Source organism: Arvicola amphibius, chromosome 7 (genome assembly GCF_903992535.2).
Source record: "Arvicola amphibius chromosome 7, mArvAmp1.2, whole genome shotgun sequence".
Taxonomy (NCBI): domain Eukaryota; kingdom Metazoa; phylum Chordata; class Mammalia; order Rodentia; family Cricetidae; genus Arvicola; species Arvicola amphibius.
The window spans coordinates 41,220,817-41,245,786 of NC_052053.1; the positions used below are offsets into that span (position 1 = coordinate 41,220,817).

Consider the following 24,970-nt stretch of genomic DNA (forward strand, 5'->3'; position numbering starts at 1 on the left):
GATGGATATAGAATTGTTCTCCCACACCAAGGAGGTGACTCAGATGCAGAAAGACAAACATGGTATGAATTCGCTCATAAGTGGATATGAGATGAAAAACAAAGGATAACAATGCTACAATCCGCAATCCCAGAGAAGCTAGGCATAAAGGGGAAGCCTAAGTGGAACACACAAGCAGGGCCCCAGGAAGGAAAATAGCTAAGATCTCCGGGGTAAACTGGAGCTGGGAGATAGAAGGAAGGGGATGAGGGATGGGAACATGAGGTATCAAAAAGAACATGATGGGGGAGCAATGGGGATGGAAAGCAATGAGGGAGATATTTCAATAGAGGAAACCATTATGGGGTTAGGGAGAAACCTAGTGGTAGAGAAATTTCAGGAATCTACAAGAATAATTCCAGCTAAGACTTCTGGCAATAGTGGTGAGGGTGTTGAAAGGGCCTTCCCCTTTAGTCAGATAAGTGACTATCCTAATTAAGATCATAGAACCTATATCAAGTAACTGATGGAACAAGATGTAGTGACTCACAGCCCAGCATTGGGCTAAGAACATGGAGTTCAGGTGAAGAGAGGGGGGAGGGATCATATTTTTACTATTTTTTAAAAATTATATTGATGAGTAAGTACTATATTTATGTCTTTTCCACTCCATCTACACTTTCAGATCTTCCCACATCACCCTCAAATTCATGACATCTTCAGTTGATAACCTATCAGGAAGTTGCTAGTGAACACTGATTTTCTTCCTAGCAGAGGCCATTGATAGAAGTTTTTCATGGAGAGTTCTTGTGAAAGTTCCTCCTTTCATGGTGATATGTCAACTGGTGTTGTCATTAGGCAGGTCTTGTTTAGGCAAATGTATTATTAAGATTTCATGGGTTTGTTTTCCCTGTCATCTCTAGAAGACATCATATTTCTGGCTCTTATATTATTTGAAACACTTTTATATTTTCAGAAGTTAGATATTTAAATGTAGTACAAAAATTCCCTGTGTTTCCTTTACTTTTATTCTTTTATAATCAACATGCAATATTACATATATTGTGAGTCAAACTAAGACATTGACATTGGTACAATACTCTTAACCAAATTACTATTTGCTTCAGTCTTTTGATTAATTTAGTTTTAACTTCAATCAAGGCCCAACTCATGATAAACATTATAGTTATTCATTATGTCTCTGTAATCTATAATGTATGATAGTCTCTTAATATTTACTTATTTTTAAAATTAGAGTATAATTTTACCATTTATCCTTCATCTTTTCTCTTTTCCAATATCTTGTTGCTTCCTCTCAAAAATCATAATGTTTATTTCTCTAATTACTATTGTATACACACACACACACACACACACACACACACACACACACTGCTGACTTCATTTAATGTTACTTACAGGAATATGCTTTGTAGACTGACCTAACTGGTATTGGATATTCCATTAGGAGCCTTATCCCTAAACAAGACTTTTTCTCCTGCTCTCAGTATTCCTTAGTTGCCAGTAGTTCTTTGTCAGTGAGGGGAGACCTATGATATTCTCCCTTTCCTGTTAGCTTGTCCATTAGTGTTGTACTTCTTCAGTTCTTGTTTAGGCAGCGATATTGTTGAAGTATCATGGATGAACCTTTCCTATCATTTCTAGGAGACCTCTTGTTATAGCAGCTTTCCTGGTTCTCTGGCTCTTAATGTACTTCTGCCACTTTTTCTACAGTTTTCCCTGAGCTTCCCCCCCCCCTTTTTTCTAAATGTATTTTTTAAAGAAAACAAACTATCTATCTCTTTTCATTTTACATGCCACTCAAGTTCCCACTCCCTCCCCTCCTCCCATTCCCTCCCATCCCATCCTCATCCAATTCTCAGAGAGGGTAAGGCATAGTGCTTTGGGGGAAGGTCCAGGCCCTCCCTTCTATATCTAGGCTGAGCAAGGTATCATCCAAAGACAATAGGTTCTCAAAAAGCCAGTACATACAGTAAGGATAAATCCTGGTGCCACTGCCAGTGGCCCTGCAGTCTGCCCCAGTCATACAACTGCCAACCACATTCAGAAGGACTATTTTGGTCCAATGCTTGTTCCTTCCCAGTCTGGCTAGTGTTGGTGAGCTTCTATTAGCTCAGGTAGACTGTTTCAGTGGGTGTACCCATCATGGTCTTGACGTCTTTGCTCATATCCTCATTCCTCCCACTCTTCCAACTGAACTTTGGGAGCTCAGTCTAGTGCTCCCATGTGGGTCTCTGCCTCTATTTCCATCAGTTGCTGGATGAAGGTTCTGTAGTGGTATTTAAAATATTCATCAATCTTATTACAGGACAAGTCAAAATCAGGCCCCCTCTCCTCTATTGCTTAGGGTCTTAACTGGGGTCATCCTTGTGGATTCCTGGGAATTTCTCTAGATCCAGGTTTCTTGCTAACCCTATAATGGCTCCCTCAATCAAGATATCCTTTTCCTTGCTCTCATCTCTGTCCTTCCTCCTTCTCAACTATCTCATTCCCTCAAGTTCTCCTCATCTCTCCCCTTCTCTGTCCTCTTCTCCTTCCACCCTCCCTTCTCCCCCATCCTCCCATGCTCCCAATTTCCTCAGGTGATCTTGTCTGTTTCCACTTTCCAGTTGGATTTATATATGTTTTCTTAGGATTAACCTTGTTACTTAGCTTCTCTAGAATCATGAACTATAGGCTCAATATCCTTTGTTTACAGCTAATATTCACTTATGAGTGAGTACATATCATATTCAATTTTTGGGTCTGGGTTATCTCACTCAGGATAGTGTTTTTCTAATTCTATCCATTTGCATGCAAAATTCAAGATATCACAGGTTTTTTTTTTCCACTGAGTAATGCTCTAATGTGTAAATGTGACACATTCTCTTTATCAATTCTTAGGTTGAGGGACATCTAGGTTGTTTCCCAGTTCTGGCTATTACAAATAATGCTGCTATGAATTTTATGTGCAGGAATTGTGAGGCAGATGTAGAAATCAGTGGTATGCTCCCCACATACCAGTTATGGTTTTCTGTGATGCCTTACTTTTTTGTAAAGAGAAACATCTTTAGTGAGGAGTAAGAGCTTAACTTATCTGTGGATTTAAAGATAAATATTTAGAATGAAGTTGGGAATTATGTTGGTTTAGTAAAATAATGGTTCTGCCTTAAGATCCATGACCTCACTTGCCTCAGGCAATTAGCTAAATTTCCAGGAAAGCATAGTTTTCCTCCTGTTGAATAGGATTTTAAGTACGACTAGAAAATTGTTGTTTATTGCCAAGGTAGGAGTGCACTATTGTACCCTTAGGGTCATCGTGCTATCCTGGTTGTCACTGGCAACAGGGACCCATATGGTTGCTGGTTCTCTCACTAGGGCAGCTGTTGTTGAGTGTCCTAGCCAGCAGATGTCAGGGAGCACATTAAAGGGAGAAATTGAGGGTATCCTTGACATTGGAAGCATTAGTTACTAGAAAGAAGAAGGGGTTCTGGACACAGGCTGAGGTAGCCACCCAGTTAATTTGGTATTTTTGTGTCACATTTACAATACTTCTTCCTGTCCATTGGCCAGTATATTTTTTATGGAAGTAGGTCCCATTAAAAAGATGACCACCCTAAACCAACAGGCTAAGAAAAACAAACAAACAAATAACAAAAAAAGATGACCACCCTTTAGCAGTGTCAAAGGGGTGCAAATCAGGACAATTAGAGGGGCCACATAAACCCTAGTTGTCCATAATAGGGTCAGATCAAGATTGTATGGGATCCCTGAGCGAGGTAGAAGACATTAGGTGCAGTGAGCTTCCACACGCCAAGTTTGAGATTAATGGGCTGTATTTGATAATCTCCTGCATATCTAGAGGATATAGCAGGTTGGCAATGTTCCCAAGGAATAAGGAGCCCTATGAAAGTGGGCAGTCTGGACACTGTTGGATACTGATGCAAAGATGGTCAGGATATTGCTAGGAGATCCAACTTGGATTTGAAGTCAGCGAGGGGAGCAATAAGTACCATGCCCATCTTGGTTCTATTAGTGACATTGCCAAGAAAGTCTCCTGTGGTCATATTATACAATTGCACACAGGGACTGGTGGAGGAAACATTTGTAGTGAAGTAAAGAACATTGTTCATGAAGCAGGTGCCTCCTAGTTTTTGTGTTGTAGTGACTAGATCCATAAAGGGCAACCCCAGACTTAGAGAAGAATAGAGATAGGTATGCAGGGGAGTCAATAGCTATGGTTAACAGAAGAGGAGCAGTGGGACAAGGGCCCATCCTTCCATAAGGTGGGATGAATTATGAGCAGGGAGTAGAATATATACATTATACATCTTGGTCTTCCACTTCCTTCTTTTTCAGAGCTGCCTGGTCTGTGATATGTCCAACATCTCTCAAGGGTACCTATATCGATCAGCATGGTGGCACCCTGTGGAAATAGACAAGCATACCCTCACCCTCGAGTCAGGAGTGGGGTCGGGGTTGCCACTGAAGACTGATGGGTTTCCTCCATCTCACTAATGGCAGGGGTGTGTCCCCTGGTTAGTAAGCCCAATATTTGTATGCCAGGCTTAACCCTGCTTCATTAAAATTGGGGAATTTTATATGGAAGAGTACTTCCACAAAAGCTGAATTGGGGTCCTGTTTTGCTTCAGGAGAGATTAAGTGGGCCAAGAGCAGTTTAATTGTGCAGTTTGCATGCTTGTCAACAGCTAGGCGGTGGGGATTGTAGGGAATACCTATAGTGTGAGTGATCTTCCACGAACCCACAAAGTCATTAAATTGCTGTGATGTGTACGCAGGGCCATTATCTCTTTTTATGGCCCATGACACTCCCATTATTAACAATACTGATTTCAAAGCTTTAATAGCATTAGCTGCCATCTCCCTTGGTAATGCAAATGCATAGGTAAAGCCAGAGCAAGTACCAATCATAACATGAGCATATTGGAGGTTGCCAAAAGGCGCACAGTGAGTGACATCCATCTGCCAAATGGTGTTAGGCAGCAGGTCATGGAAATTAACCCCTGCCCTCTGAAAGGGCCCCAGAGGGGTGAGCGATGCACAGGTTGCACAAGACCTGGACAGGTGTTTGCATTGAAAGACTGGTAATTCAGGAAGGGGCTCATGTAGGTTTGGAGGAGAGAGGTGAAATTGTTGATGCAGCATCCTAGCTTGTTCTAGCAAGTCAATAGATGCTGTCATTATTATAGCATCTGTCTTTTCATTCCCTTTGGCCAAGATTCCGCGCAATTTGGTCTGCAACTGAATGTGAGACAAATACCATGGATGACTACTTTAACATAACATATCTTGCATTAGTTGCATTGTACTTGTAACTGGGTTTAGGGAATCTTTAATCCTTGAGAAGGTGAAGACATGAGCTGCTTGTATAGTACATTGACTGTCAGACATTATGTTAAGGGACTCATTTAGGCATTCAACCAGGATTTTTAAGAGTGCCAGCAATTCTTCTAGTTGTACAGACCTGGGGTTGGGTATTACATGTGTGATGTTCTCTTCATTCTTTCTTTTTTTAAAAAACATCACACATTTGGTTTTGTTTGCAACTGCAAAGGCCAGAGTTGCATAGGGGATGGGACTAGATGGTGGTATGGACTAGGTAAGAATCTCAATCAAGAGAGAAGAGTTCAGCCAGAATTTTGTCCTTTAGTAAATGGCTATCTATTGTTCCTGGAACACCCAGAGGCTATCTCCTTGAAAGATATGTTGTCTGCCCACAATGCCTGTATATTCTTCAAGAGAAAGAGAAATGCTAATTTATCTGGTTCTTTCCCAGGTGTTCTCCGGGCAAGCACACACATTTTGAGCCTGAGTTGGAAGGTTTGATAAGATTTGGAAATGCCTTTGTGTAGATCAGTGAGTTTGATGAACCCACATTAAGGGGCCTTCCTGCCATAAGGCACCCAGGAATCCTGTGACCAAAGAACCAGCACCAGGAGATGTTCTTCTGGTTTATGATGTTGCAATTTGGATGCTGCCAGCAAAGTAAATGTTTTTTGTAGGACAATTTTTGCTTCCTGATGGTCACATTTTCTGAGGGGCACATTGGACCCTTGAGGAGGGAGAACAAGTGTGTCTTATCTAGTTCAGGGATGGGCAGGAATGATTTGAGTCAATTAATTATATTGCATAATTGTTGTAACTCAGTGAGGGTATATTTATTCTTTACATTAAGTTTAAGGTAAGAGGATGGATATCCTAAGTAATAGAAAATCCTAAGAAAAAGGGTGGCACCCTCTGGATCTTTTCTGGTGCCACCATTAACTTTAGAGAGGATAGATTCTGGAGCAGCAGATTAACTGCATTTTGTGAATATTCCTTGTTCTGGTGAGCCAACAAGTCATCCATGTAATGAACTAGAAGACATACTTTGGGACATTTATCAAGGCTTGGGCAACATAAAGCTGGTACACAGAGGAACTATTTTTTATTCCTTGGGATAGGACAGTCCTTTGAAACCTCTAGACTATTATATACATGTTGGGTTCCCAAACTTTAAAGGCAAAGCAGACCCTGCCCTGTGAGGCCAAAGGGATTGGAAGAATCAGTCTAAGATAATTATGTGGTAAGAGCGGGAATGTTACTGGGGTGTGGGAGACCTGTTTGTGCTGATCCCATTTTTTTCCATTTGGACATCAATTGCCCTGAGGTCCTGTAACAGGTGATATTTTCCAGACTGTTTTGGTATTACAAAGATAGAAGTATTGTGTCTACTAGTGGACAAAACTCGTGGCCCAATTTTAGTTGTTCAGCCAACAAGTTCTTTAATATGGACACTTTAGGCTCAATAATAGGTGCGTGAGTGCATATACATACATTTTGGCATATGTATAATTATATAGTATATGGTTATCAGGTAATATATAACATATTATAGTAAATAAAATGTATGTATGTATAGGTGCACACACATATATAGGTACAGATATATGCCATTTTTGCTGTTTGTATGTGATTAATTTCAGGCCTGACCACTACTTATTGGATACTCATTTAGTGCCTTATCTCTGGGGTAGGCTAGTTCTCCATCTATCAGCAGCCATTAGTTGCTTGTAGTTCTTAGTCTAGGCATGAGACCCCATGAGATTATTCTCCTTTCCATGCTAGCATATCTATATTGATATTGTCATTGTTCAGAGAGCTCTTTCTAGGTGACAGTCTCACAGCAGATTTCCTTTTGCTTTGAATCTTGCAGTCATCCTGCCCCATCTTCTGTGATGTTCTTTGAGCCTCAGGTATAGTACTTATTCTGTGTATGTGTCTGCTGGAGCTTGGATCACACAATATACAGATCTCCACAGTTTCCAGTAGTGGTCTTTTGTCATGGTCTCCATTTTTTGTTAAGAGAAACTTCTTTAATGAGATGTGAGAGATAAACTAAGCTGTAGGTATAAGGATAAGTATGTTTAAATTATTTATAATGCAGTTAGCATTTATGTTTAGTAACGTAGAGGTAATAGGTCCTCTTCTAAGACTTATGACTTACTAGTGCTAGGTTTTGTATTCAAGGTATTATTTCTCTTTATTGCATGCTTGTTCTTTGTGTACAAAAAAGTATTGAGTTTTGTAAGTTAATTATGCGTCTCATGACTTCTCAAAACTTTTGATTATTCCTAGAAGTTTTATTACAAGGTTTTTGGAATTTCTTCTATATAATAAATACCATAACATTTGCAAATAGTGATAATAAAAGTTCTGCTTCTATTTATTCTTCTTTAATTTTTTCTTCTTGTTTTGTCGTTGTTGCTATGCCTTGAGTGCTATATTAAGGACAACCCAGTCTCATTCCTGATCTCATGAAATTGCCTCAAATGTTTGTCTACTTAGGATGATGTTGACTCTGGGTTTCTCATATATAGCTTTTCATTATTTCGAGGTATGTTACATCTAGTGCTACTCTCACTAGAATTTTTATCATGAAGGCATTATAGATTTTGTCAAAGGTATTTTTTACGTCATAGAGATAATCATGTGATTTTGTTTTTTAAGCCCATTTGTGTGATTTCTTACACTTACAGACCTGCAAATGTTGAACTATGCCTGCACTTCTAGGAAAAGTCAACTTGGTTATGGTATATAATGTTTTCATCTATGTCTGTGTTAGGTTTGTAAGTATTTTAAAGATATTACATCTGGTCATCATACATATTGTCATGTACTATTTTGGTTTTGTTGTTGTGTCCTTGTATCTTAACATGGTTTTGGTATTAAAACAATGATAGCTTCTTAGAAGGTTATGGAAGTGCTCCTTCTCTCTCTATTTCAAAGACTGGCTGCAGGTCATCTTTGAATATTGAATAGAATTTTGCTGTTTGAGTCTGGGTTTGCAACTCCTTCCTTCCTTCCTTTCTTCTTTTTCTGTCAGAATGCTTTCACTACACTTTCAATCTCCGTATTTGTTATGGGTCTGTTTAGGTTCTTGGTCTCTTCTTGTTTTAACTTTGGTGGTTTGGGTTATTTTAGAATTTCATATATTTCTTTCAGGTTTTTCCACTTACAGAGTATTAATTTTTAAAGCATTCTCATAATATTCTGATTATTTATTTATTTATATGTTTGTTTGTTTAGGGTTTTCAAGGCAGGGTTTTTCTGTGTAGCCCTCACTGACCTGGAATTCATTCTTTAGATCAGGCTGGTCTCAAATTCACAGAGATCTTCTGTCTCTGCCTCCCTAGTGCTGGGATTAAAGGTGTATACCATCACCACCTGGCTAATACTCTCAAAGTTTAATGTATATTATGACATTTCCTTGCTTGTTTTTGATTCTGTGATTTTGGCTCTTTCTTCTGGTTCATTGATACAAGAATCTGTCCATCTTCTTTTTCTTCGCAATGAACCAATCCTTCAACTAATTTATTCTGTTTCTATTTTATTAAATTTTATCTTTTTGCTATTTCCTATTGGATTTGTATTTTACTTGTTTGTTTATTTTTCAATTTTTTTGAGTTGCCTTAATAAGCCATTTGTTGTCTTCTTTTTTGTTTTCTTAGTTAGGCACTTAGAGCTATGAATATCCCTAGTAAAACTTATTTAATGTATCCCAATGTTTTTTGTTGTATTGTGTTTTTATTTTCATTTTGCTTCAGAAAACTTTTATTTCTTTATTTTTCTTTGATCCATTCATTATTTAGCAATAAGTTGTTTAATCTCTGTGAGTTTGTGTACTTACTAGACAATTGTTTGCTGTTATGTTAAGATTTATTATATCATCATCAGAATGGATACATGGAATTATCTCATTTTTTTAAAAAAAATAAGGTTTTTTATGCCTTAGGATGTCTATGCTAGAGAATCTTCCATTGGCTGCTAAGTAGAATGTATATTCTCTGGGTTTAGGGTGGAATATTCTTTTAAGTTCATTTGATGTGTGATGTCATTTAACTCTGATGTTTCCCTGTTTTTTCTAGTGACCTCTGTATTACAGAAAGTGGAGTGCTTAAATCACTATTATAAGGTTGTTATTAATCTGTTCTTTAATTTTAGTAGTATGATATTCATTAAATGCTGTTTACTAAAATTTGATTCATATTTATTTAGTGTCATAATGAGTTCTTAGTTATTATTTTTCCATTTATTAGAATGAAATGTTCTTTGTCACTTATGATTAGTTTTAGTTTGAAGTTTGTACTTCCATATACTAGGAAAGCTAAGCATGCTTGCTTCCTGACCGCATTTGAATGGAATACTTTTCCCCTATTCTTTTATGTTAAGGTGGTGTCTATCTTTATTTTATCTATTTACTTAATTAATTTATTAATTTCACATCTCAATCACAATTTACCCTTCTGCGTAAAGCTAAACTGAATTTCTTATAGACAACAGACAGATAAGTCTTTTTTTTCTTGATCTGTTCTAACAGTCTACATGTTTTGATTAGAGAATTGACACAATTAATATTCAAAGTTATTATTAAAACTCTATGTTGATTGTAGTTATTTTGTTGCTCTCTTGGGTGTGTGCATGTGTGAATATGTGCGTGCATGTATTTTTAATTGTGGTTTGGCTTTTACTAATTATATTTTCATTTATTTTGTTTCTAAAGTGCCTTTGCTGGACTTATTTTTCTCTTTAGTTTCATGTATTGCTTCTAAGATTCTCTTTAGTGGTGCTTTGGTGATCATGAATTTTTAATTTTTATCTTATGGAAGTTATTTTTCTCTGCCAATTATGACAGGTAATTTGGCTAGATGTACTTATCTAGTTATCTAGCAGACCTAGTTTTTTGGAATTTGGAGCATATTGACTCGGGCTCTCTGTCTTTCAAAGTTCCCATTGAATTTTGTTGTAATTCTTATGAACTGTCCTTTATATGTGAGTTTTCCTTTTCCTCACAGGTTTCAAATCACTTTTCTTGTTATACATATTTAATGTTTTAACTAGGTTATGCCATGGGGCACTTAATTTCTCGTTTTGTCTGTTCTCTGTTCTTCTAGTTTCTGTGTGGATGTATATTTCCTTAATTTGGGTAAGTTTTGGCCTATATCATTGATCTGGATTTTTCTCCCTCATCTATGCCTATAATTTGAAGATTTGATCTTTCCATAGTGTCTCTAAGTTTATGAAAATTCTTTGTCTTTCTCTGTATCTTTTTTTCTATTTGCTTTTGTTGTCTAATTTCTCTGCTTTATATTTAAGACTCAACATTCTATCTTCTGCTTCATCCATTCTACTTGTAAGATTTCACTTGAATTTTCTAATTTGTAAGATTTCCCTTCAATTTTCTAGTGTTTTTTTTAGTTTTTCAATTCATCTTCATTTCAGCTTGAGTTTCCATTTTTTTGTTGAATTCAATGTTTTGAATCCTAAATTATCTTCATCATTTTATTCACCCTTCTGTTTTTCATTTTCATATTTTTATATTTTGACATTATAATATAATTACATAATTTCCACATTCCCCTTTGTCTCTCCAAACTCTTTCATAAACATCTCCTTGCTTTCTTTCAAATCTATGCCTTCTATTTCTTTCAATTTCATATACACATACATATTTTAATACATATTAAAATGAATATGTCTCACAACATACCTTCTTTTCGTTAATTCATAGAGTATTTCTGCCTGCTCTTTTGCAATGATCCCTGAGGCTTAGGTATATAATTTTCTTATGTATCAGTTGTGACTGGGTTCTACAACTCTGCCATTTTACTGGACGTGATTTTCTATAATGTTCTCCATTTGTTGGAAAGAGAAATTTCCTTGATAAAGGATGAGAACTACATTTATCTGTGACTAATATTTAAGATATAGTTAGGGATTATAATGCTGGTTAAATAAAGTGGTGATTTTAGGTTCTCCTCCAAAATCCATCTCTTCATTAGCACTGGGTAGTTGGCTTGGTTTTCAGTACCAGACATGGCTTCCCTCTCCTGCTGAGTGGGTCTTAAGTCCAAATAAAGTTGGAGGTTATCACCAAGGTATGTGTGCCATGGCTTTTCTGTGAAAGTTATTGTGTTATTCTGGTTGTTGCTGTGTTTATAGGCTTCATAGCTGGGTAGGTTTATTGATTGCTTCCCTCCTTTGGAAGCTTGCATGACACCTTCTAGTACCATAAAACCTAGTTTTCTGGGGGTTGTCTTCAGTGATGGGAACTTATCTTCTATCTCTTGGATGTAGCCAAGGGTGAGAGCTTGCATAACTCTGGCCAACAGCCCAAAGTGTTTTTTTTATGGCTGATACTGGGAGTTTTATTAGTTTATGGCTCCTGAGGGAAGCATCAAGCTGATTTTCAGAGGAGAAAACCCTTATTAAACTGTGTGTATATTATTATATAGTTTATGATTCTTGAGGGAAGCATTGAGCTGATGTTCAGATGAGAAAACCTCTATTAAACTATATATGTGTATTTATACATCTACTTACATATACCATAAATGGTTTTAGTTAGTTAGTATCATGATTCTTTATGACCTTTCAGATATCTCTATTGTATTTTGCCCTTTTCCTCCTTCTGTGTTTCTTTCTTTCCCCCTCCTTACCTAGACTTCCCTCTCCTTTGTCCCTATTCATATCACTCATACGCTGTTATTCATCTCTTTTGCCTTTTATCCCCAGAGAAGTCCCTTTTTGCTTCCTGAAATCTACTGTTACTCAAGGTTATATTTCACATCTGTTGAGTTGGAGCTGCAACCTCAACTGAGAAAGAACACGTGATGTTTGTGTTTTCTTAGGTACCCTAAGTGACCTTTATTCTCTTTTTGCTAATTCTCCATAAATTACTTGACCAGGCTCTTTGTCTCTGTCTCTCTGTCTCTCCGTCTCTCTGTCTCTCTGTCTCTCTCTCTCTGTGTGTGTTCTTTGAATTTCTTCAATTCTTTCATGAAGTTTTTGATCTCTTCAATTCTGTGTCTTGTGATCCATGTTCATAATTCTCATTAGAGAACATTTCTGTAAGATTGGTAGATAGGAAAAATACAATCTTGGTATGCCACATTATTTCCATTTTTGCGTTGAGATCTGGGAATGTGGATTTCTTCTGTTAGTTCTATGTATGATATGGACACAGCACACTGGGACAAAGTACAGGATGAGGTGTGGGCCAGGTTGGGCCTCAAGTAGGATATGACATTGGTGTAATGAAATCAGGTGGGCATGGTGAGCCTGTCTAATGTGAAGGATGTGACTCTGTGTCACAACCTATAGGTTGTAGAATGTAGAAGTTATGTTAGAGTCTGGAGGTTAATGATTGTGTGAACACAGACTAGGCTGTGGCACTGGATATGGGACTCAGGTTAGATCTAGGTATTGAGGATGGTGTGTAGACGATAGAATCAGGTGGATGCACCAGGCTAGGCCCTGGTACAAGATATGCAAGACCTGTCTGGGTATAAAGGCTGGAGAAATGTTGTCAGGTAGTAGGAAGGATGCTTTTGGACAACATGTACGCTTTGATAGAGGCTTAGAAGTTGGGAGTGGTGGAAGTATTGACTAGGTTGAAGCACTGGGTGTCAACCTGAGCATGATCTCTGGGTTGGTGGTAGTTCAAGGATGAAAGGATATAGAAAACTTGCCATATTGGATCCTAGCTTAAGATTTGGAGGACCTACCTTGATGGAGAGATCAATGTGGTGAGCAAGAGATAATGTCAGATATTAGGAGGGTTTATGTGCTTGAGAGAACAATGTGCCACCTAGCCAAAGTCTGGGAGTTTGGGGTAGTGGTAGCATAGGCTAGGTTGGGGTGCTTGATGTAGGGTCCAGGCTAGATCTAGAGAGTGGGGATAGTGCAAAAAGGGGAGGAATCACTTGGCTGGTCCTTGAGCAGGATATACATGATATGAATGGTTTGAAAGGTTAGATACCATTCTTGCCTTTCGTGACTTTGCTATGTTTGCAGAATGCTAAACAGGTATTTGCAGCATATCTTTCAATTAGCCTTGTCTAATAATTCTTCATGTTTAGGTATTATGTGAGACAGAAGGAGTGAGCCAGTAAGCAGTCTTCCTCCATGGTTCCTATCTGTCTTTCTCAATGACGGATTATAATGTGGAAATATAAAACAAACCCCTTTTTTCACCAAGCAGCTTGTAGTGATGGTGCTTGTCACAGCAACAGAAACTAGAAAGCAAACTAGAACACTCACCTTAACTGGTCTTGTTTCTGCTAGTTGTTGCTTGACATTCTTTTATGGAGATACTTGGTACTGATTCATGGGTGGGATAGCTGGGGTGACTCTGGTTTAACTGGGGAATGTGTGGCTCCTGATCTTATTGGAGTGGTCTGATCACTGTGGGAAAGAGTTACAGGAGGAGATTTTGGGATAGAATAGACCCTATTCTCATAAACTGAATGTGACACACAGTTCTACAAAGGGATCTGGAGACAGTACAAGGGTATCGTGGCCTCTGACCTTAACTTTGGGATCTTCAGGGCTTAAGTGGGGAATTACAAAGCCACATGCAATAGTCCCATGGCCTCTGTCTTTGCAGATATGCTCCCTATTGTGAATCAGAGAATGAACATTGATGACAAGTTCAAAGATATTAAGCCACTGACCACTTGGATGGAATACACATGTTGTTGTGGGGTAGCTAGATGGCAAGGAATGTTTTTTCATGTCAATTTTTCTTTTTGATTTACTTATGTAGCTTTAGTTACCCTGGAACTCACTATGTAGACCAGGCTGACCTCAGACTCAGTGTCTGTTGGCCTACCTGCCTGCCTGCCTGCCTAGCCCTTGATATCTGTTTTTAACATTGCCTTATCTTTCATTGAATGCAAAGAGTACACAATGAGGGAAATACTTTCTCTTGATGGTGGGTAGTTATAGAGAAGAATGTTCCCTGTTATTTTCATGAAACTTCATGTGTTGTGTGGTTCTACTGTATCATTGCATCTTTTAGAGTCTGTCTCATTCTAGAGGCTGTCCACTTACTCTGTTAATAGTTTCCTTTGTTATATAGTGATTATTATTTTCATGTAGTCCCTTTTGCTAATTTCTGGAACTATTTCTTGTGGTATTGGAGTCTTAGTCAGAAAATTCTTCCCTGTTTATGTCTTGAAAGCATAGAATCATAAGATTAAAACCTTCCATTTATTAACCTCCTGCACACATGACTCAGGGAGCATTGAGTAAACGAGGTGGAAACACTGTAAAAGCCAGAGGCTGGAGAGAACTGATATAAAACGCATTTTCTGGTCACAGGGGGGCCATTTCACCCATGAACTTTACTGTGCATGCCTCCATAAGACCTGAACATATCTTCCACCTAGTCAGAATTCTAGCAGGACGAACTCATGAAGCTCCATCTTTACCTGAGGAGCCTTGACAGCTGAAGCCTGCTGGGCTAGGAAGAAGCCCATTTTCTTTTAAGAAATGCCCCCTGGTAGAGTGCCTAGTCCAGTGGGTGCACTACATGCATGCACATATTGGCATGTAGCACTATTATATCTTAGCAGATTGTAAGAAGAAGACATAGAGTTCAGAAGTGATCAGGGAGTCTTGATAGGGTTGGAGGAATAGTGGGCTTATTATAAAAATAAACTGCACAAGCATGAAGTATTCAAAGAAGGAATTAAAAAGTAAAGAAACAAATATTTATAACTCAGGAAGAATTTTGCTGGGTTCCAGAGTTACACCTATTAATTTCCCTTTCTCAATGGAATTTAAAAAACCCTTTTTAAGTTTCTGTGAGTCTTGTTCTGTGAAGTCTTAATAGACGCATGTTAACTAATAGTAAATTGGTTTTATTCCTGTTTATCAAAAACCGATGATAAGGACCAGGAATAGACAAGACAATCATATTAACCAAGTTTAGAATCTATAATTATAGATGCCAATATATTATGAATAACTGGCACTGCAAGAATTCCATATGGAATAGATAGTAGAACATTTACGAAAAGATAAATAGACTTGGATATAAAAATTTCCAAAAAAGAGAAACTGGTATGAGTGCAGAACTCGTTAAGCGATTTTAAAAGAAATGGACATCATGGACTCTGTTACTTAATGTTGATGAAGCAAATAAATGCCACAAGCACAAAGAATAGCAAGGAACAATAGAAACACACACACACACACACACACACACACACACAGGTTTCCATGTTCAATGGACTTCACTTACAAAATACAAGTTAAAAATAAAATTATTAAGAACTCCAGGACAACAGTAGGAGAGCAGTAACTCAGCATGGACCCTGTTGAGAAGAGACCTCCCATTGAGCCAGCTATTCTTTGTGCTTGGGTCAAAGCGTTTTATCACATCAACAGAAAGTAATTAATATCGTCCCTCAAAGGAAAGAATCATGGGTTATGTTTCTACTAATGGTTCTGAGTAGAATACTTACCTTTGCATTGTATTGCTTTTCTTTTTCTTTTCTTTTTTCTTTTTTTTTATAAAAGAAAACAAACTATCTTTTTGGGGGGGTTTGCTTTTCTTATTTAGACTGAGACCAAAGTTTTCACTGACAAAAACCTTTGTTGGCCATAAAATATAAAATAGTATTAGCATCAGATTATTTTCCCATCAAAATCTGACCTGGAAGCTCAATTATGGGGCATATGATTTGTGTACAAAGTGTCTGCTACTTCTTGCTGAATTTAGGTTCCATGATGATTTGTTCATGATTTATCCTTATGGTCTTGGCTAGTACCCAAAACATAGCATATTCTTTAAAATATTATGTCCCATTATTGTCTACTGAAATATGATTTAAGGCTCTAGTTATTGTTGGTGAGTTTGTTTGTTTTGTTTTTTATATCATTTACTCTCCTCAACTAGGTGGAGGGTTTGCTTACTTATTTATTTAGTAAGGTAGTATTAAGAGTTATTAAATATTAAATATAAACTTGGGATCAATGGTGGTAAATTTGAGATGACATCTCTCTCTCTCTCTCTCTCACACACACACACACATATATCTGGAGAGGAAGGTTTTTAGAAAGAAGAGAAATGTGAGACAATTATCTTTTTAAAGTCATTATTAGTGAAGTCTGCAGACTTGGGAATTGGCTTTACCTTCTGTTGAGGAGTAGGGGAACCTCAGCAACATGACCTCCCTCAGATTGTACCTGTGTTTTAGACAGAGAAGACTGTTAAAACTTCATAAGTAAATAAACATTGTATTTTATTTGGCTTTTATTTTTATTTGTAAAACTACCCCCAAACATCCTTCCTGAGGCAAATTGTCATGAGAAGACTCTGTATGCAAGAAAAAAGTGTGGAAATTTACTTCCTTTCATTTCCAGTTCTCCCCTTTCTTGTGAAGTTCCTTAGCATCTCTCTGAAGTAGGTACACCACTGCTCCATTTCTCATTTTGTGATATGAGTGTTAAATAACATGTCGCATTTAAACAGTAACTATTAACATCTACACTCCCTAAAGGTAGCTTTTTTTATTTTTTCAGGTTTGTGGACAAACACCATGCAGTGTCTCTAAGGTGAAAACACACCCGTCAAATATCAAATGGAGCATCCTTAAATATATGAGGTCAATATGAACAAATATAGGTGGGGAATCCAGGCTTTTAAAACATTTACACTTAAACTCGTTCTCTTTTACAATAGACCATTTAAAAGGTTCTATTGCTGTATGCTTGAATTTATTCTTTCCCTAATTCCCTTTTCAAAAGGCAGCATTGGATTTGTAACAAATTATATGTCGGGCACACAGAGGAAATACCAATTAAATTAAATTTTTCTGCTCTGAGCATATTATTGACATAAAATTAAGTTTGGAAATAAAACTTAAAATATGTCCATTTCCTCGCCTTTTATTTTCTTTCTCCACACTGGGAAATCCACAGGTCAGTGCTCTCGTTACTGCCTATCATATGAGCTCTTTTCTGTGTTAGGCTCCTCTGCTGAAGAGGACGTCATCAGTAAGCATTCTTTTCAACTCCTAAGTTATCATTGCACATGGAAAACGCTGCCCTTACTGCATGACAGGTGTTTCTGTTTCGTTAGCATCATCTCAATTCTGGCTCGTGATGGACTGTCACATGATTATCATTGTGCCCACTTTCCAGAATACACATCTGAGAAGTTAGGTGCTCTGCCCAAATATAGTGTAGAGCCAAAATTATTTGTGTGTTTTCGAAGCTCATGTTTTCCATGATATTCAGAACTTCAAGGCTGGGGATTAAGACTCAGAAGCCACCCTTTTTGTTTTGTTTTGTTTTGCTTTGCTTTGCTTTGCTTTCTTTGGGTTTCTGAGCCAGGGTTTTCTATGATCCAGGAGGGCCTCAAACTCCTGATTTTCATTGCTCCACATTCCAAGAACTGAGGTTACAGCAAGTGATTTTTATGGATGCATGTATATAGGGCAGAATTATTCTCCTCGAGTTTTCATTTTTTTGCTCAGCATTTTCTTCACTCTAACATACACCACGACTTCAAAATGCCAAAAGAAAGGAAAAGACTATGGTAGATCATTTTTATTTTCCTTTCTGTAATTTAAGTTCACGGGGCTTTCCTAATTAGTATCTACTTAAATGGATTACAGCAAGCATTTCTTACAAGTTATGATGTCATACTGAATTGTGCTGATTATAAAGGCTTCAGTGACAGGAAAGCTCTGAATAAGGTATGCTAAAGTTTTTCCTTATTGAAAGGGAAACTCACAAATCACAACGAGGAAATAGGAACCGGGTCCAACATCCAGGTGTGGCGTGCAGGAAGAAGAGAGGCAAGCGGGCAGACCAAGGCATTTTGGTACCCAAAGCCACACCCCGCCTGGTCCAGCCTCGCAAAGGCCATTGGCTAAAGGAGGCTCCCTACCATTATATCATATATATCTCACATTTTATATTATATATCTCACATTATATTATATCACATACATTCCACATATTAAATATAGATAGATAGTTCCTTTACATTGATTAGCCATACAGACTGTGAAAAATAACTCTTAAGAATTCTCTGATATAAGCTATATTAAAGCATTTGTTTTTGCTAGTTTGTTGCTCAATGTCTTTCCAATTTAGATGCTCTATTTTCTTGGGTTTTATTTCTCAGATTATACTTGCATATGCCTTCAGGGCAAAGTGGCATTGATTATCAGATCTCTTCAGTTCATTTCTGCTCTCCATCTATTTAAGAATATAGCAAAATAGTGTGCATTTTATGTGTTTAATTTCAAATATCATTTGCTATAGCAATTGTCTCAAAGCTGCTTTCTTTCCCTTTTGTTTTTTATTTTACATATACTTTCGACAAAACTGGTTTTAATAGGTTAATAGAAACATTAAGAGCTGATAATTTAGTGACAGAGATTAAAGTATATAGCTTTATCACCTTTTACTCTTAATTTTTTTCAGTGCATGAATAATTTAGGTCTGTAAATTCTGAAGAATGTGTTCAGCTCTTTCATGACATAAACATTTTTATTTTGTGTTTACTTCCTAGAGGAATAAGAGGTACCAGGCAATATTTTTTTAAAATCAAGCACTCATATCTTTAGATGGGAGAATTACCTCTAAGAGTACTACTTGACTCATAGGTAAGAGGAGAACTCAAGCAAGGTCACTAATCATTTTAGGGGTACAGCCTTGCAAGTTCCTTTATTTTAAGAATATGGGAGTGGATTCCTCTACAAAATGAAGTTGCCTCTGAGTTTTCTCAAAATTACCAACTTGTGGCCAGATGCTTAGGGAGGGATTTTTTTGTCTGATTCACTCTTAGTTGATTTGGGTGGGCTAAGGAAATGTTTCAGATTATATATTGACTTTATTGATCAATTTTGCCAGCATTGATTATGTATTTCTGTCTATCTCAATGAAAGAACATTTGACTTATAGAAGCAGAATTATTTTCTCATCATCAATTCAGAATACAATGAAAGCAGATGATAAATTATGCTAAACTGTTTCTGCTTCCAGGTTTAGATCATCTCAGGTTGTGACAAATTACTAATTATAGCCAGCTCATGTTTTAGAATAGACCAAACTTCTTTGTAAATTCATTGTTTGGAACTCATGGGTATAATTATCCTAGGAAATCAGCAGAATAGAGCTCACCCTCCCCCTTCCTCCCCAGAGGGTCTCATGTAATCGTGAAACAGTGATTTAATTTTACAGCACTGTCTAAATAGATTGGCACAAAATGGGTACAAATATGAAGTTATTGTCTCACTGTCTTAGAGGCTAGAAGTTTATAATTAAGGTGTCAGCAGATCTCTGTTTCCTTGAGAGACTCTTAGAAAGTGACTCCTCTCCTCGCTTGGTGTAGCCTCTGGTAGTTGCTGACTGTTCTTGTCTTTGTAATGCATCGCTCCAATCTTACCCTTCTCCTCACATGGTCTCCTCCTTAAATGTCTACACATCTGGGCCCAAATTCTCTCTCTCTCTCTCTCTCTCTCTCTCTCTCTCTCTCTCTCTCTCTCTCCCTCCCTCCGTTCCTACCTCCCCCTCTCTTTCTTTCTTCTCCTTTTTTCCCTTGGTGGTACACACCTTTAATCTCAGCACTCAGAACGGACAGGTGGATCTCTTAGTTCCAGAACAGACAGAGCTACGTAGAGAAACATTGCCTCGCCGGGCGGTGGTGGCGCACGCCTTTAATCCCAGCACTCAGGAGGCAGAGGCAGGCGGATCTCTGTGAGTTCGAGGCCAGCCTGGTCTACAAGAGCTAGTTCCAGAACAGGCTCTAAAAAAGCTGCAGAGAAACCCTGTCTCGAAAAACAAAAAAACAAAAACAAAAAAAAACAAAAAAAAAAGAAAAGAAAAGAAAAAAAGAGAAACATTGCCTCAAAAAATCAAACCAAAAAGAACTACCATATGTTCAGTGCATCTGATAATGACTAAAAGAACAAAACACACAAGCACATACCATCATGATTGGGGGTACCTCTGGACACAGCACATCCTTAGTCTGTGTGAAGTCCTGGCATCAAAACCAAACCCATGACAAAGATGACTGTTTGATCCCATGCTTTTATTGACTAGCCACAGGCCACCTGACATAGGTGTCTTGCTTTTCTAATATTTTAGCTTGAAAGGTATTGTCAAAACCTTTTCAGGTCCAACATATGTGCCCCACCTTGTTTCTTTGCATAGACCTGTTTCCAGAGTTTCTCCAGTAAATAGGCTTTGGGATTAGAACATGCTCGAGTCTTCCACCATGCTTCTAATAGCTTTCAGATATATATATGGTAAAATATGCTTACCTCCTTATCAATATTCTGCACTGATAGAAATATACAATGGCACTAGTTAAGAGGTAAAAGCTTATCAAGGACTACATAAGAAGATTATGAAAAAGCCCATTGAAACAAAACAGAAAACCAGGATGACTGAGTCTACAGTGCATGCATAGTATGAACAAGATCCCAGGTTTAATGTCTAGCACAAAACCAAAGTGCCTAACAATTACACCCCATACAAGAGAAACATTTCACCCATTGTACCTGGGCCCTAATGGCTTCCTCTAGAGAGTAGGTGAGAAGGTGTGACATCAATGGACAGAGATGCTGGGAATCAAGGGAAAGGGATACTGCAGACTCATTTATTTAACAATGGGTAAAAACGTATATGCCTTCCCAGCACTCAGGGATTCTGATCTGTTGATATCATGTGGTCACCTCTCATTGGCTAGGTACAATCATGACCTTTGACAGCACCTGTTGCTAGGCCCTCAGGCAGCATCGCGTGGTCACCCCTCATTGGCCAGGCATGATCAGAACCTCTGACATCACCAGGCCGATTCCAGGTTGACTCCTTTTGGCCGAGTAGGCCTTAACTTCCTACGTATCCATCCTTCTTATTTACTACATGGGTACTCAGTGGGAGCCAAAGTTCTTTGCTCAGGACTTGTTGACCCTGCCTCAGGAGGGCTCAGCAAGTGGACTGTGCCTGTGTTAGATTGGTGCGCTGAAGAAGCTCTGTTGGGGCAGCTGGCCCAATCCCTGCGTTCAGGGGCGTGGCTGCTCCAGCGGGGTAGCCATGCCCCTTAAATAGGATTGGGGAGCCGGAAGGCGCCCCGTTCGTTTGCCCCGCGGTCACTCCGCTGGACCCTTGGTTCTGTAAGTTCCCTTATCTCCCTTTGTATTAAACTTGAATAATTGTAAAAGGACTATTTTTGGTTATTTCCAATCTTCGCCGCATCATCTGGCGCCCAACGTGGGGCTCGAACCCACGACCCTGAGATTAAGAGTCTCATGCTCTACCGACTGAGCAATGTAAAGGCTCAAATCAAACAAGTTTCTCGACAGTAAAAAAATTACAGATTCACAATAGGACAGATTCAGACATAAAAGACTTTTAAATGAGTCACAGTGTTGGATGAATGTATGTAGGCTTGAGAGAGAGAGAAGAAAATATAAAAAATAAAGTTAATGCCTAAAAAAAGGCTAAAGTCTTTAAAGAGACAGAATAAAGTAAAGTGATAGAATGAAAATAAGCCGCATAAAAATGGAAAATTCACAGAGAGTCTGGATTATGTATTTTGTTGTGTTTTCTTTGATTTTTTTGACTGTAAAGGAGCTAAGTACAGAGAGACATTTCATTATATGGGCTGCCAGTCTAGACCAGAATGGACATTTTAATGGTATGACTTCAGGATTTGGATCTAAGAACATGATGCTTTGGAAAAGAGTTTCTTCTTTTGTTTTCACAGAGGACGAGACTCTGTGGATTGCTTCTATCCCAATATGGTATGATAGACCACGCCCTCCTGAAAGGTTGCTGTGAACATCTTCAAAAAATTACTTCACTCAACTGCCAGCTGAGAGGAACCTAGCACACAGGTTATACCATAAAAGACCTAAATAACAGCGCCCCCATTCAGCAGGAAGCAGTTTGGAGAGAAATAACTGCGCCCATTTTCCCAAATATTGCTTATAAATGTTCTTTTACATTTAAAGGGGGAGATGATATAGATATGAATTTGCATTGGTATAGATTTTAAGGTCAATTTTGTTATATGTATATGTATTTCTGATCTTGATTAAGGTATTGTAATTGTGTAGTTCATTTAAAAATGTAATGTATAATTAGGAAATATAGGTTGTTAATGGATAATCATTGATAATAGTTAAGCTTGTAGTCATGTTATTAGATTTTATAGATATGTAGAGATATATTTCAGTTTGATAGACATTCTTCATATCTTTCAAAGACTGCAGAATATGGCATTTAATGTTTTAATAACTTAGGGTTTTTCATGACAATGAGACACGTCTGCTCCTGGCAGCACCAATCTACTTCGAGAGGAAGATGGGCATCGAAGAGGCTACTTATGGAGTTTGTTAGCCATTTGGGCAAGAAACTGCTCTTGGCTGGACTGTTCCATAAACTGGACACAAAGAACCCGCAGAGAGAGGACTGCTGAACTTGCCTAAAGGTGAGATGGTCTTTCGGGATTCCTGATTCATGAAAGAGTCTGCGAGACGTTCTGCAGGACACAGCAGAAAGTGACTGAACTGTCTTTGGAATTTTTCTGCTTCATGGAAATGTCTGCTGGATACTGTGGGCCTGAAGCCCGAAGATGGATGCCCCAACGGTACAGAGGAACTTTGGGTGACTGTCCAGGCAGCGAGTTGTCTCTGTCATTTCTAGAGTTTTATAAGTTACTTATTTCTTGTTTACTTAGGTAGCATTATATCCTTCTGGAGTCTTTGATGGAGTTGAAGAATAAATAGATAGTTATAGCTTTCCTTAGTTATGATAAAAGATAAAATAGATTTAAATATTGTAACTGTAATACTTGCTTGATAACTGTTTTGTTACATGTAATTTTACTATGTTAAAGTTAAAGCCTTTCTTTTTTGTTTAAACAGAAAAAGGGGAAATGATGGAGGAGTGTTTATGTGTTACTTTCATTATTAATAAAGAAAACTGCCTTGGCCCTTTAAGAGAAAATTAGGTAGGTGGAGTAGACAGAACAGAATTGTGGGAACAAGGAAGTAGAGTGGGGGAGACGCTTCAGGCAGTCTCGATAGGAGGCTCCATGCTGCTCCTCTCCGAGATGGACACAGGTTAAGATCTCTCCTGGTAAGGCACACCTCGTGGTGCTATGCAGATCACTAATATGGGTTAAAGAAAGATATGAGAATTAGCCAATAAGAGGCTGAAACTATGGGCCAGGCAGTGTTTAAAAGAATACAGTTTCCGTGTAATTATTTCGGATAAAGCTAGCCGGTTGCTGGGAACTGGGCGGCGGGAACGCAGCCCGCCGCTTCCCACTACAAAGCTCTTACCTGTCATTGAGTACCAGCTCCCAAAGGGCATTCATTCCTGGAGAGCTGCCATGGTGGGGGGACTAGACAGTAGCCTTTGGAATGTCAGATAGTCAGGCATGCGCAGTCCTATGGAAGATGGTGAGAAGGGTGCCTAAGAGCCATTAACACCTGAAGAGCACCTTAGCGGCTGCCCTCTGCTGTTGGATCTGCTGCAGGAGACATTTAAAGGAGACCACCCTACCAATGAATGTATATGTGAGCATCCAGGAGGGATCAAATAGCCTTTTTATATTATGCCAAACTTTTTCCAGAAATGAAGAGTCAAAGGCCTTAACCTCTGCCCTTAATAAATCAATTGCTTGGGAGGTGCAATGAAAGTAAGAAAGGGGAGTATACCCGTCCTGGGTTATTCCCTCATTGGTAGAAGCAAGCTGATCCAAGGCCAGGCCCACACCAGAACTCTTATTGGCCTCATGGCAGTCTGAGGAATAACACAAGCATACCCACTCTCATGGGTTGGCAGAGGAGCTGGTGGCTGCCGTCGGAGGGAGATAGGATCTCTCCATCACACCAGGGGCTGGGGTGTGTTCCTTGGTAGAAATCCCCAGGCTTGTAAACTTGGCTGAGCCCTTCTCTTCAAAACCGAGAAAGCTCATATGGAAAAGGACCTCTGTGAAGGGCAGAAGAGGATCTCACCTAGCCTCTGATGAGACAGTCTTGGCCAACAACTCCTTAAGAGCTTTGTTGGGGTCCTCTCCACATGGTTTGTTCCTGTGAATTGCAGGAGATGCCAGTTGTATGGGAAATCTCCCAGGTCCCCAGAAAGTTATTGAAAATTGTTGAAAGGCATAGGCAGGGCCATTATCAGTCTTAAGTATCCAAGGCACCCCCATAACTACCATGGCTGACCTAAGGACATTGATATAGCGCATAGATGGCTTTCTCCCCAGAAAGGGCAAGGGCAGAAACAAAGGAGGAACAGATGTCTATTATGTCATACACGTATTTAAGAATGCAAAAAGAGGGCATAGTGTGAATATGTCGGACGAAGTTGTAGTGGTGGCTGAGGAGCTAGATGGCTATAATAGGCTATTACTCTCACTGTTAGGTGTCGCCATAAACATTCACTTAACCATGCCAGAAGCACAAGTTGGTCCAGGGGTGGCACGGGAGGAAGAGTTGGCAGGTGAGCTCAACATCCAGAACAGCATACTGGGCTTTAGGGTTGGGGAGCTTTAGGGAGCTGTGGAGGCTGAGATATTGACAGACTTCTCAGCCTAAGGGACTTCAGTGGATTTGGTGTCAGTGACTGGTATTGTAGATGAAGCAGGAGTCAGTCCCAGGAAGGT

General features: G+C 38.7%; 1 pseudogene; it reads right to left on the reverse strand.

The window, feature by feature from the left end:
• LOC119819715 overlaps window positions 1–24,514 on the reverse strand; it is a 36,498-nt pseudogene extending 11,984 nt beyond the window's left edge.
• Window positions 24,515–24,970: the final 456 nt, after the last annotated feature.